This window comes from Callithrix jacchus, chromosome 7 (genome assembly GCF_049354715.1).
Source record: "Callithrix jacchus isolate 240 chromosome 7, calJac240_pri, whole genome shotgun sequence".
NCBI classification, from domain to species: domain Eukaryota; kingdom Metazoa; phylum Chordata; class Mammalia; order Primates; family Cebidae; genus Callithrix; species Callithrix jacchus.
Window position 1 is genome coordinate 118978622 of NC_133508.1, and position 14650 is coordinate 118993271.

Genomic DNA, 14650 nt, shown 5'->3' on the forward strand with positions numbered 1-14650 from the left:
GGCCATCAACTACTTCTAGTAACTTTTAGTGAAGGCTTAGTTTGTTTGCCTTAAAAACATTATGTGTTTGGCAGTTTCTGCTATATTGTGTTTTTATTTAACTATATCTATTAAACTATGAAAATTAATTCATAAAAGATTGCTTATTTCCATTTGTTTAATGGAAAAAGTCTGTGATACAATTTGGCTCTGTGTCCCCACCCAAATCTCATCTTGAATTGTACTCCCATAATTTCCATGTGTTGCACAAGGGACCTGGTGGGTGAGAATCTGAATCATGGGGCAGTTTCCCCCCATACTATTCTCATGGTAGTGAAAAAGTCTTATGAGATCTGATTTTTTTTTTTTTTTTTTTTTTGATGGAGTCTTTCTCTGTTACCATACTGGAATGCAGTGGCACGATCCTCCTGAGTAGCTGGGACTACAGGTATGTGCTACCAAGCCTGGTTAATTTTTTGTGTTTTAGTAGAAACAGAGTTTCACCATGTTGGCCAGAATGGTTTTTTTTTTTTTTTCTGATACAAAGTCTCACCCTGTCACCCAGGCTGGAGGCCAGTGATGCAATCTTGGCTCGCTACAACCTCTGCCTCCCAGGTTTAAGCAGTTCTCCTGCCTTGGCTTCTTGAGTAGCTGGGATTACAGGTGTGTGCCACCATGCCCAGCTAATTTGTTTTTTGTATTTTTAGGAGAGATGGGGTTTCACCATATTGGCCAGGTTGGTCTTGAACTCCTGACCTTGTGATCCACCCACCTTGGCCTCCCAAAGTGCAGTGTAAGTCACTGTACCTGGTGAGATCTGATGGTTTTATCAAGGGTTTCTGCTTTTGCATCTTCCTAATTGTTTCTTGCCACCACCATGTAAGAAGTGCCTGTTGCCTCCTGCCATGATTCTGAGGCCTCCCCAGACATGTGGAACTGCAAGTCTAATTAAACCTCTTTTCCTTCCCAGTCTTGGGTATGTCTTTATTAACAGTGTGAAAATGGACTAATGCAGTCTGATTTCTTTCATGTGTCATCACTTGGTGAAGTATAGTTATGGGATAATAGGAAACACAAAAATAATCAAAATCATTATTTGTTTCTGTCAAGAAAGATTTCCATGCAGGGAAAACAACTGAACATATCATATAAAAATGAATGGGGCCAGGTGCGGTGGCTCATGCCTGTAATCCCAGCACTTTGGGAGGCTGAGGCGGGTGGATCGCAAGGTCAAGAGATCGAGACCATCCTGGTCAACATGGTGAAACCCTGTCTCTACTAAAAAAATACAAGAAATTAGCTGAGCATGGTGGCATGTGCCTGTAATCCCAGCTACTCAGGAGGCTGAGGCAGGAGAATTGCCTGAACCCAGGAGGCGGAGGTTGCGGTGAGCCGAGATCGCACCATTGCACTCCAGCCTGGTAACAAGAACAAAACTCGGTCTCAAAAAAAAAAAAAAAAAAAATGAATGAGTGCAGTGGCTCATGTCTGTAATCCTAGTACTTTAGGAGGCAGAGGTGGGTGGATCACCTGAGGTCAGGACTTTGAGACCAGCTTGGACAACATTGTGAAACCCCGATTCTACCGAAAATACAAAAATTAGCTGCGCGTGGTGGTGCACACCTGTAATCCCAGCTACTCGGGAGGTTGAGGCAGGAGAATTGCTTGAACCTAGGAGGCAGAGGTTGCAGTGAGCCGAGATCATACCACTGCACTCCAGCCTGAGTGACAGAGCAAGATACTTGTCTCAAAAAAAAAAGTGTAAGATAAAAAACATCAATAGAAGAGTGGTAGGAAGTGGTGACAGGTGAAGAGAAAAAAGAAAACTGGTGAAAGTGAATATAGAGAATGGACTAAGCTAATCAATATGAATAAAGGGGCAATATAATTTCAATATGACCTATGTGTGAAGTAAGAACACAAATGAGGTAATACATATACAAATCCTTGAACAAAGTAAAGCACTATTACTACTATTCAACGTATTTTTTTCATGTCTTACAATGTATATTGACAGTATAATTCTCACATGTTCTCAACATAAAAATTATTGACCACCAGAGCTCAAACATTAAAATGTTTATAGGGTCCAGGAAGAAAAATAATGGGTGAAGGACAGCTGGGTGAAAAATATAGTCCTCTTGATCTTCCTATTTTCCACATTATAGAACTATGGGTGAAGATACATTTCACTTTCCTTTAACCACACCATTAAAATGAAACATACATTACACAAATTGAGTGATTCATGGCACAAGATACTTTGCCTTGGTTTTGAGGAAGCAATAAGAAATGGTAGAGAATATAGTCAAGAGGGGGTGATAGTTTGGATTTTTGTTCCCTCCAAATCTCATGTTGAAATGTAGTCCCCAGTATTAGAGGTGGAGCCTGGTGGGAGGTGTTTGGGTCATGGGGGAGAATCCTTCATATATGGCTTGGGTTCCTCTCCATAGTAGTATGTTCATGCAACATCTGGTTGTTGAAAAGAGTCAGAGACCTCTCCCCTCTCTCTCTGGTTCTCTTTCTCTCTATGTGACAAGTCTGCTCCCCCTTCGCCTTCACCATGATTGTAAGCTTACTGAGGCCCTCAGAAGAAGCAGATGCCAGCATCATGCTTCCTGTGTAATCTGCAGAAACGTGAGCCAAATAAACCTCTTTTTTTTTTTTTTAAATAAATTACCCAGTTTTGGGTATTTCTTTATAGGAATGCAAAACAGACTAACACAGAGGGCATGTTTTGTTTAGAAGGTAAAGTCTTTCCTCCTGGATGTTGCTATGAACTAATGTATGACAAATGTTGCCAGATGTTTCCATATTTTCTTCAGAAGTTGAAAATCTATATTTTTATGGAAATCTAATTTTTGAGAGTTGACAGATGATCGATTAAAAAACAAAACAAAACCAAAGACAGTGTGACCCACCATCTATGGTGCAAACAAACTACATTTGTTGGCAAGATTTTATACAGGCCACAGCAGTTTGAGACCTCAATTTTATTCTTTGCTAAAAGCTGGGCATATAAATTTTAGAGAGATTCTAAGGAGCTTACAGTCACGTGGGGAAGAGGACAAGTAAATCAACAAATACAGTGATATGTTATACGTTCTATGAAAATTAATGTTCATTCTAATGATTCTTCAACACTGAAAAATTCCACATCATCAAAGAAATGATATTCAGTATAATTTTCTTAGATAGCAAAATACCGTACTAGCATATTTTGAAAAGACTCTTTTTTTTTGAGATGAAGTCTCTCACTGTTACCCAGGCTGTAGTGCAGTGTCACAATCTTGGCTCACTGCAATTTCCGCCTCCTGGATTCAAGCAATTCTCCTGCCTCAGCCTCTGGAACAGCTGGGATTACAGGCATGCACCACCATGTCCAGCTAATTTTTTTGTATTTTTAGTAGAGACAGGGTTTCACCATATCGGCCAGGATGGTCTCGATCGTCTGACCTTGTGATCCACCCACCTCGGCCTCCCAAAGTGCTGGGATTATAGGTGTGAGCCACCACACCCAGCTAGTAAGATTTTATTAAAAGCAGGAATGTAACCAAAAAGAAACAGCATTTAAAATGTCAGCCAAAAATCCAAACATCTCCTTTTTCTGTTAGTTTACTCATCAAAATAATATTAATAAAAAATTTCTGGTAATCTGGCAGGGAAAAATTGGTTAAAAAGCCTTTTCGGTTCTTGGAGGTGGAGTTCCAGGCTTTGACAAGTTAATGAATCATAAGTAAACTACAATAGAATTATGGTACTTCTTAGCATAATGTATTATTTGTCAAGGATGTTTTTCCTTTGAATAAAACCAAAGTATCAGAGTATAAAACATAACCCTTGAAAAGTTGCATGTAAGTCCCATTGATTCTAATTTCTGAGGTTCCCTTGACACATCTTTATCTAAGTTGTTGGGACAGGAAAAGTATAAGGGAGAAGAGCTGTTCTAGGGAAAATGTGATTGACAGCCAACATTTCAACTTTTTTGAATTCAAGAATTCAGATGCTTTAATTTCCTGCTTTCCTTGAGATATTACACCTAACCAATGCACCCACACAAGCGTGCGCACGTATAAACATCACACACGTATAAAGCGTCACCACATATAAACATACACACACACACAATAGGATAATTAATCGTACTAGAAACTCTTGACAATTTGTCTACATTTTTGCTTCTTTTTACTTAAAGAACACACACATACAAACATTGTTATTCTGGAAAATACTCAATTTTTCCTTGTAATTACTAATTTATGCAGGTACTAAAATTTGTTTACATATGGCCTACAAAAATATTTCAATGAATTGACAAAAATTTATTAGTATGTAAATTTGTGTGTATGTTTATATGTGGTGAGTACATTTGTATAAGATTTCTAAGTTATTCAACTTGCAATATCCATATCAGCAAAAGCAGCCCTGCAGAATTTGGACAATATATTGAACTAAATATTACAATGGTATTCATCATTATAGGAATCTAACTCTCATTTATTCCAGAAATATTTTCCATCAGCCAACTATAGCTAGAGGCTGAAAAGGTCACTGTTCTTCAAAAAGCTTCTGAGAATAGGTGAAGTGTTCCAAAATTACCGCAGCATGATTGGTGTATACCATTCTGAATGGCATAATACTTTCTATGCCATAGAAAGTTGGGAGCCATTTCTAGGTATACAAATGTGAGTAGGCAGCCTAGGCAACATGGTAAAACCATGCCTCTACCAAAAATACAAAAACTAACCCAGCCTGGTGGCACATGCCTGTGGTTCCAGCTTCTTTTTGGAGGCCAAGGTGGGAGGATCACTTGAGCCTAGGGAGGTGGAGATTATGGTGAGCCAAAATGACACCCTGCACTCCAGCCTGAGTGACACAGCAAGATCCCATCCCCCCCAAAAAAAAAAAAAAGAATGTGAGCAAGGAGGGCCATGCTTCCCAAGAGGAAGTTCTAAGTTCTAGAAAGGAATTTGAGGTCTCTTTTTTCTTTTTAATTAAAATTTAAAATTTAAGGCATCTTTTAAAAATAGGAACTTTTCTTAAAAGACCATTATCTCCCCAAGATTTATGAGCTATTTGGAAAAATTGTATTAGATTGCTGAGAGCTTTTCTTCCTTGCCTCCCAAGGTTTGAGTATTATGGGTAATCAGTTTAAAACGGCAGAGTGTTATAGCTGGGTTTGTGGATGTTGGATGGAAGTGAGAGGACTGAAAAAGTTAGAGGCTCAAAGTTTACTAAATGCCACAAAAATAGATTGAGATATTATTATGTGTGAACTTATGTCCTCTCTAGTAAATTAAGGCTAAAAGAAATTTGTTGATAGGACTGGGCATGGTGGCTCATGCCTGTAATCCCAGCACTTTGGGAGGTTGAGGTGGGTGGATCACAAGATCAGGAGTTCAAGACCAGCCTGGCCAACTTGGTGAAACCCTATCTCTACTAAAAATACAAAAATTAGCTGGGTATGGTGGTGCATGCCTGTAAGCCCAGCTATTTAGGAGGCTGAACCTGGAAGGCAGAGGTTGCAGTGAACTGAGATAGCACCACTGCACTCCAGTCCGGCCAACAGAGTAAAACTGTCTCAAAAAAAAAAAAAGAAAAAAGAAATTTGTTAATAGGATGGGTAACAAAATTGAAATAAAACCTGAATGAATCCACCAAACCTAATATAATGGGGCAGTGGAACAGTGGCACACACGAAAAAAAAAAAAACTGGGTAAAATTTCCCCCCACCGAAAAAAGGCTGGGCGCAGTGGCTCATGCCTAATTCCTAGCACTTCCGGAGGCCAAGGCCGGCGATCACCTGAGGAATTTGGGACCAGCCTGGCCAACATAGTGAAACCCTGTCTATACTATAAATACAAAAATTAGCCAGGCATGGTGGCACTTGCCTGTAATCCCAGCTACTCAGGAGGCTGAGGCAGGAGAATCACCTGTATCTGGGAAGTGAAGGTTGCCATAAGCCAAGATTGCACCACCTTCACTCCAGCCTAGGAGAAAGAGTGAAACTCTGTCTCAAAAAAAAAAACAAAAACTAAAACAAAGACGAGCAGGTAAAAATAATAGATACGTATTACCTATATTACCTATTATGTTCTGTGTAGGATATACTTAAGTGAAAGCTAATTTTGCTGCAGGTTTAAAAATAAAATTGATAACTTATCATAAATTTATTCTATAACCTCACCAAAGTTGGAAAATTATTCATAGTTTTCATTATTTTTCTGCGTAAAAATGCATTTTCAGGGAAAAAGGAACAAGAATAAAATCTATTTGAAAGAAAATTTTGTGAAGTACTAATCTGTGAAGAAATAGTATATACTTAAAATTTCAGAATGCCATGCATATTAAGCATAGTCTACAAATCCTTATGTCCTAATTAGTTTTGTGCATTACTTATAAATAGTTTTGTATATTCTTGTTTCCTTTGTGTGCATATTTCTCCTTTGTTTCCACAGATGATTTATTTCTCTGGGGAGGGAGTATGTTTACCATTTTCCAGCAGCACCTAGAGCACTGAATTGAGGAAAGCAGGTTTCTATGAGTGCTGAATAATTGCCTTTATTATCCTTACGTTTTGAAACACATGTCAGCCTACAATTTCAGTGAGAACGCAAAATTAAAAATGAATATAGAAAACCATGTGCAAGTTTCTCCTGACATTAAATCACCCTGTTGTGCCAAATGTAGCACAAATGGCCTTCTAACAGGGGTCCTATGCAAACAGTGGGTGATCACAGAACACATCAGCAGAAACCAAGTCACACTGGTGATGTCAAGGACAATGTATTCTGAATTCCATTTTGTATTTTTTATGTGATATTCTGCCAGAACACAAATATATAGATGCAGATATATACATATACATGTGCATATATATTTTTTACAGAATTTAAATAATTCATTCAAATAAATTATTTAAATGATTTTAAAATTCCTTTGTCAAACAGATTAATGGAACCTTGTTATTCAAAAGATAAATCATTTTATATGAAGTGGCAAAGACTTCAAGGGCTAATAAAGGTTTTATGAGAGATAAACTTTTAATGAATTAATACTTTTTCATGTGCTCATTTTCTATATACATAAACATATACACATATGTTTATGATGATATTTATATCAACATTTCCTGACTGATTTTTAAGGAAACAGCATTTACAATATTTAAAGTAAAATGTTTTTATAGATTTTATTTTTAGCAGCTAAAGTATTATAATTCACCAAAGCAAAGGAGAAAGTTTAAATAATAGTGCTGTAAATATTATTATTTGTGTAATGAGAGAAAATAGACCTTTTTTTCTATTTGTAATTTATATGAATCTAGTAATCATTAGTCCTGAACAATTTTATTCATGTCATCCTCTAGGCTTAAAATTTATTCTGCACTCAAGTCTTTTTGCTACATAGGTCTTAATCAGAAGACGTTTTGCTCTAGAAAATGATGGTGGATGAGTATTTATATAACAAGACCTTAAGACCCTGGGAAAAATTTTAAGGATTTTTATAAGGCTCACTACACATTCTTCAGCTAAATTTTGGCATAGTTTCAATTTTAGACTCCACTGAAATTCAATTGGTTTATTTTATAATTAAAAACAAGAAAATCATAGTAACAAAAATATATAATGTATAGCACTCTTGTTTATAATAGAAACATCCATAAAGAAAGAAACATGCTTTAACTTTTCTCATTACCCCAAAGGGAATTGCATCTTTAATCACACAAAACACAACGCTTTCTAATTTTGTTTAAAGTGTTTCAGTACTTACAAAAACCAGATCAGGTTATTGTAAATCTAGTGCAAATTAGAATCATTGGCCTCTGCTCAGCTCTATGTAAGGGTTCTATGTAAATCATAAATTTAATGGCATATTAAGACAAACATCTGTTTCAGTTTTGTCGAAGTTAATAATCTAACTACAGAGTATTTAAACACTTCTCTCACTAACTGAAAAATTCAGGCAAAGACAGACTTCCCTCAGTATGTAAGGTATAATATTTTACTTCCAAATTTTGATAAGCCGTAAATATTCCTAAGGAAAGATAGTTTTCTAAATATTCAATCTAGTATCTACTTTTGACCTTACATGATTTCCTCCTGTACAGAAATATTCAATATAAGCAAATAGGCCAGCATTATCATCTCAAATCTACACCTGCATAAAATATTTTGTTTTATACATAAAATTGTTTTGCAATAGGGCATTGGAGAGAAAGTAAATATTGAATAATTATACGAAAATGTCAAAATTCATTCTTTTTTAAATTTTTTTTTTTTTTTTTGCCAATCAGTTTGAGCTTATGAGGTTGCTCAGGTTAGCCTTGAACTCATGACCTCGCCTTCGCAAGCGCCACGACCTCCGGCGGGAGCCACTTTGGACCCCTCAAAATTCATTCTTTTAAATATTTTTCAGATTCTTTATTTGATTACCCACAAATTTATTTTTAAATGATAGTCTTCTTGGGATTTGTATCATTTGAAAATCATTCACATTCTTGGGTTCCTCAAACATTAACATTTCATAGCAAGCATTTTTACTCTGCTTTTCTCTAATTTTATTTTAACAAACTATAAAAATTGTTTTTGTTATATCGATGACCTCCTTCCTTGACACGTCACCTCACATATAGCAGTAACTCAGTATTATAATGAATTATTGTGTTTCAATTGTCATTAGATAATAAATATGATATTAGCTTTGCTTGCTGTGTATTCTACTACGTATTCTACATAGTTTGAAGTTCGGCCATTAATTCAGGTAGTAAGGACATAGTACTAATTAAGTTGGTGTCATTAATGGGACAACTAAAGTTGCCCCCATAATGAAGAGGGCACTCTTAATGTACTAATAAGCCTCTTTAGTTATGTTGTAGATAGGTGATTTTGGTAACCAGGCCAATTGACTAAAAGTGTGGATGGTCCAGTGAAACACATTTCCATCACTAAAATAAAAGCATTCAAAGAATATAGTATCCAGGTGATGGTTTAGCAACCTGTTTTTAATGTTATAATGACTGGACAGGTTATTTGTTTGCATTTTTAACCTAAAACAGATTTTTCCCCAAATTTTTCATTAAATATTACTTGACAAAACCTTATCATTACTGAATCCTTTCAGTACTCTTTTGAGATATGAATGACATTTTAATATGATTCTAAATTTGGATGCTAATTTGAAAGAAAACTGATTCTTTTCTATCACAAAAGCATATGCCTATTACATCATTGTTTGGTCTAGGATCTAAATGACTGATTTCATAGTGACCTTAAGAATGCATTGTAAAGAGTTTCAATAAGTTGAAACCTGAATTATACTATTGTATCATTCTATTAAAAAACTGTGTTGATGGGAATTAGGTTTATAACACAGTATTTTACTTTGCAAACTGCTGTTCTACTTTCCAGATGCTCAGACATATTTATTTTTACTGAAATATACATGACAAATAAAAGTCTTTAAAAAATAAAGCAGCAAATTGGAGTAAAAGATCATAGTTATATTTAGAAAACAAAATCATGAAAAATATTAGGAAGAGCTAATTTATAGATCAGAAGGATCAACCAAAATCGAAGTCAAACATCTCATGTTATACAATTTTATGCTATAAAAGATTTTCAGAAATGAAACAAGTCCAGAAGTGGTTGCTGATGGCGGTAATCTCAGCACTTTGGGAGGGTTGCTTGAAGTTCAAGACCAGCCTGGGCAACATGGGGAGACCCTGTCTCTAGAAAAAATAAAAAAAAATTAGCCAGGTGTGGTGACACTCATTTGTGGTCCCAGCTACTTGGGAGATTGAGGTGGGAAGACTGCTCGAGTCCAGGACATCAATGCTGCAGTGAGCCATGATTATGCCACTGCATTCCTGGGGCTGGAGTGAGACACTGTCTCAATGACTAAATAAGTTTTGTGTTTAAAAATACTAAGGAATCACAGAGTATAATTATTTTATGCTGTATAATTATGAAAACCATAATGTATAAAAACATTGTATTTTTATTTCAAGTATTATACATACTTGAAAGAATATGAAAACATTGTTATAGAATTGTATCTCTGACTCACTTTCTAAAATGCAGAGAGAGTATTTGTGAGTTTGTTTCCTGACTCTTAAAAGCCCTTGCAAGTTTTGCCATACTATAGTGAACTATGACATGAGTAATCAAAGTCATATTCCCAGAGGCACTAAAAATGCAATATGGACTATTCTGTGAAATTGTTACTTGGTTATCTTTAAGGATTTAGATTTGATAGAGTAGAGTTGCCTCTACTATTAACCATCTCTTTGTTTTTGTTCTGCACCTAAGCAATACATGATGCTTTATCAAGAACTACCCACTCAAAGAGTTGTAATTTTAAATTACTCTTAGTTTACCTTCAACAATTTTAAAGAAAGCTTAAATAAATTTAATCTTCATTGTTGCCAGAGGTGGAGGCTTATATGCACCAAAAGGGGATCAGGAGGTTTTTTTTTTTTTTTTTTTTTTTTTTTGCGGCGGGGTTTTGCTCTTGTTTCCCAGGCTGGAGTGCAATGGCGCGATCTCGGCTCACCGCAACCTCCGCCTCCTGGGTTCAGGCAATTCTCCTGCCTCAGCCTCCTGAGTAGCTGGGATTACAGGCATGCGCCACCATGCCCAGCTAATTTTTTGTATCTTTAGTAGAGACGGGGTTTCACCATGTTGACCTGGATGGTCTCGATCTGTTGACCTCGTGATCCACCCGCCTCGGCCTCCCAAAGTGCTGGGATTACAGGCTTGAGCCACCGCGCCCGGCCTCAGGAGGTGTTTTTTCAAATCACATATTGTTAATGAGAAAACATGATTATGAGTATTTATGATAAACAAAATTATTAGAAGTTATAGACAGCTTTGTATAAAATGAGTGTTCTTGTGGTTACGCTTTGTGTTCTGACAGAAGCACTGATAAAAGATCTATTAGACACAATTATAGAAAATCCTCAAGGTGCAGAGATTAATGAGAGTTACAGGAACAATCTATGGGAAAGAAAAACTTTGAGTTGTTTAAGACTCAGGGAACAATAATTATCAGGAATATCTTTTTAAATTTGCTTACTTTGAGTATCATAATGGTAATGACATAAAAATTTCCTAAATCTTTGTATATTAACACTTGTAGTGCACAGAAAAAGTCATGCTACCAGTTGAACTAGGGGATGCTTTTCTTAAAAGTATTAATTACCAAATGACAGGTGTTAATAATATGTGATTATATACTTCTAAATAATACCACTAAATATAATATGTCTTAATTATATTTATGTTATACTTTAAACTGTCATTACTTTTGAAGACTGCATCTCTACATTTTGGACAGGGTTTGGCTTTCTTGGACAAAATTTGCTAAGTGTATAGAGCAGGGAGAATAGTTAAAACCTTACTGGCTTTGCCAAATGCTTTCATATGTTTTTGCTCTTATGGAAAATGAGTTTTGATTTCTTTTCAGCCTACATGCATGGCAAAGCAAAAATGGAAAACAAAGCTAGCAACTTTCAACAAGTTCTAGTTAAGTCTGGCATTCATATATTGCTCTGATCTGCTCTAGAGCTTTCATGTAGTTTATTTCATAGAGTTGGAAAAGCTAGTTTCAGCACCAAGCATCATCAAAAAGTAATGATAAAGAAAATGGAACTGAATTAGGTTTAGGATATAATCTAGGTAATTTTAATTCTATTTCTGAATTAGAAATGAAAGTCATTTCACATGTTTTTTGTTTCTTTTGAGAACTTTCATAAACTCTAATCACAGGCAAAAATATGCTCCTCATAATAGATACAACCTTCCCTCCTTCATAGTTCTCTATAACTGTGTTGCTCAAACTTAATGGCAGTTTTTGGCCTATACTCAAGCCTCAGTATCTCTCCCCTTCAACTCTGACCCTTCTAGACGTGTCTTAGCCATAGCTGTCTGCCAGAATAGGGTAGTGAAGCTGATACTATATTCTACTGGCTTACACTAATCACAATATTCTGTACCTATGTCTATTTTCATACTATTTCAGATTCTTTGTTACTCAAACTACTGTCATTCAGATGTATATTTTAACAAGTGCCTGATCACTTCCTTCTAAACAAAGATATGTAGATGGTAAATCTTGGTTTAAAAATTAGCATACTTTCTGTATCAGAAATATATGAACCCATTGACTAAAACAATCTTTAGGTTCTTAAGGTTGCTTAAATTAAAAACATGAGTTTCAACAGTTGGAAAAAACATGTATGGTTAAAATGTTTGAAGCCCATCAATCTCTCCAACCACATAAGCTAATGAGTTCCTTCTGTTTTCTTTGAATGAAATCACCACGAGTGGTTATATGTTGATTTAACATAAAACAAATGGAAATGGGTGTTTCTTTTGTCCTTTGTAGAATTTATTTTAAAAAACAATTAGCAACTATTACTAATAAGTCAATGATTTTGCCATTACTTAAATAATAATATAGATTGAGTGATTAAATTGATTGGATTGCAGGGAATGCATAACATCCTCCAACTCTCCTTAATTTCCTTAACTTGCACACATCTGTAGATATTATTAAGCTTCTCATTTCATTTTTTTCTACCATAACACGTGTATTGTTATGAATTGTCATAGAACGCCAGGTAAATTATGTTTTCTGAATGTGGATATACTCTAAGGTGTGGTCTTTTAAGAATTCCTTTGTAATGGCAGGTTTGTGGCTAACAGCTTAATCTTGAATCTATCAATACAATTAAACACTATTTCAATTCTCCTTTGTGGATGTACAAAGAAGGTTGAAGTACTACCTTTAAAGAACAAAGAAAGAATTAAAAATCTTTAATATTTAAAACGCTGTCATACACAAGTATTCTTATATGTAATTTTAAAACATAGCAAGTCTATTATTTTTTAGGAAAAAGTGTGGAACCCTTTGAAGTCTATAGAATACACATCCTACTGAAATAAGATTTGAAACTTGTATGAGGGCATTTTTCTACTTCGTTTAATTTTAATTCACTTTAGATAAATTCTTCCCCCTTCCAAGCATCCCCTTTTTTTGTGATGTTGTCTCTTTAAGAATATAGTGACGAGTGATTCACTTATGTCCTGAGCATCAAAGAATGTCAAATATATGCTGCATATAGATAACGGTTTTTTTCAGAGATTATATCTGAGAGTTAAATAAATAAGTAAATGAGCCAACATATGGCCAGCTTAATTCAGGCAAAAATGTCTATTGATTACTTACTAAGCTCACTAAATAAAAACTTCAGCCGAAGTTTTGTTCCCAAAAGAAAATAGGATTAGACTGGTCTGTGCACTCATTGGGGTTTCTTGTGAATCGTGCCCAGATGAGTGAAAACCTTTAAAGATGAACAAAAGAAAGGGCTAAAATATTTTGGCAAATGCAAATTACTATTAGTTTGACATACTGTGTTTTGCAATCCTGAATGAAATAATTTTACATTCCTATGGAGATCACAAAATTACCTCTGAGGTCTGAGAATTAGATAATTCTGCCTTCTTTTCAATGACTTGAAGTACCTGATTTAATTTTTCCTAGGGAGATCTGTTGTATGTATGTATTTTTTATTTTGACATATGTAAAAACTTAGGTGCATTATAAGGTTTCACACTAGCTCTGCATAAGTGTACTTTTTCCAGACTAGTTTATATACTGCATGGTTAATATTTGAATTATGTTATGTAAGAAATTCCAGATGGAAGTGTGTATGTAGTTTAAAGCACCAATGCTCTAAGTTGCTCCTTTTATCTTTTGAAATAGTGAGAATATTAAAACATCAATACATCAAATAGAAGAAATTAGATTATCAAAGGTTCTTTTTTAATCGGAGAACTACAATGAACCCACAAAAAGAACATGTTCTAGTTATTTGGAGGCGTGTACATTTAACTTATGATTTCCTACATGTCAGGAACAAATTTGACCAGTAGTTGGATTGGATTTACTTTAGTACTACACATATCTGGCTTTCTGACAAAATACTGATAGGTATTTAGAATCATCGTGTCTTTTGAACAATCTGCTGTTTACATATTAATAACATTGTTTGGAATCATTCCTGAAGTATGATGCCTGCACCATTCCTGCAGCACCAAAAAGTACATATTGTTTGTGAAAGCATAGAAGCTCAAGTTTCATCCTGTTTTTTAGGTTTTAAATATTGGAGAATCATTTTCTTTAAAACCGAGGTAAATATGCTCCTTTAATTTATGGCTGCATTCATTAGGAGAATCAGTGGTTTACAAATACATCTGAAAACATAGCTGCTTCCAGCTCAGAAATTTTGTAATAAAAAAAAAAAAATCCATGTTTGAATGTTCTGGCATGCACAGGACACTTAACTGGCTTTTAAACGTTTTCCCAGCGTGATTCCCCCTGCTGTGCTCTGTTTGTTTCAGCTCAGGTCCATCGTTGGCTCTGCCTGGCCTTTTGCTGACATTGCCAACGGAGAGGGGCTAGGAAGTGTGTTCAGAGGACAAGAGCAAAGGCAGTTTCAATGTAAGGAAATGAGGGAAACAGACCTAACAGCACTGTGACTATACTTGAGAGTAACTAGAGCCTCGTAGTCTCCTTTCCTTCCTTTGCTTATGCTGGTGAGTTTAATCAAAAACAAACAAAACGCTCTTGTGAAATACAGTCAATAAAGTCAAAGTTTAGCTAGCTC

General features: G+C 35.4%; 1 protein-coding gene across 3 annotated transcripts in view; it reads left to right on the forward strand.

Moving 5' to 3' along the window:
* Positions 1 to 14650, forward strand: part of ADGRL2 (adhesion G protein-coupled receptor L2) — a 678326-nt gene that overhangs the window by 469433 nt on the left and 194243 nt on the right. The gene's annotated exons all lie outside the window — the stretch shown is intronic.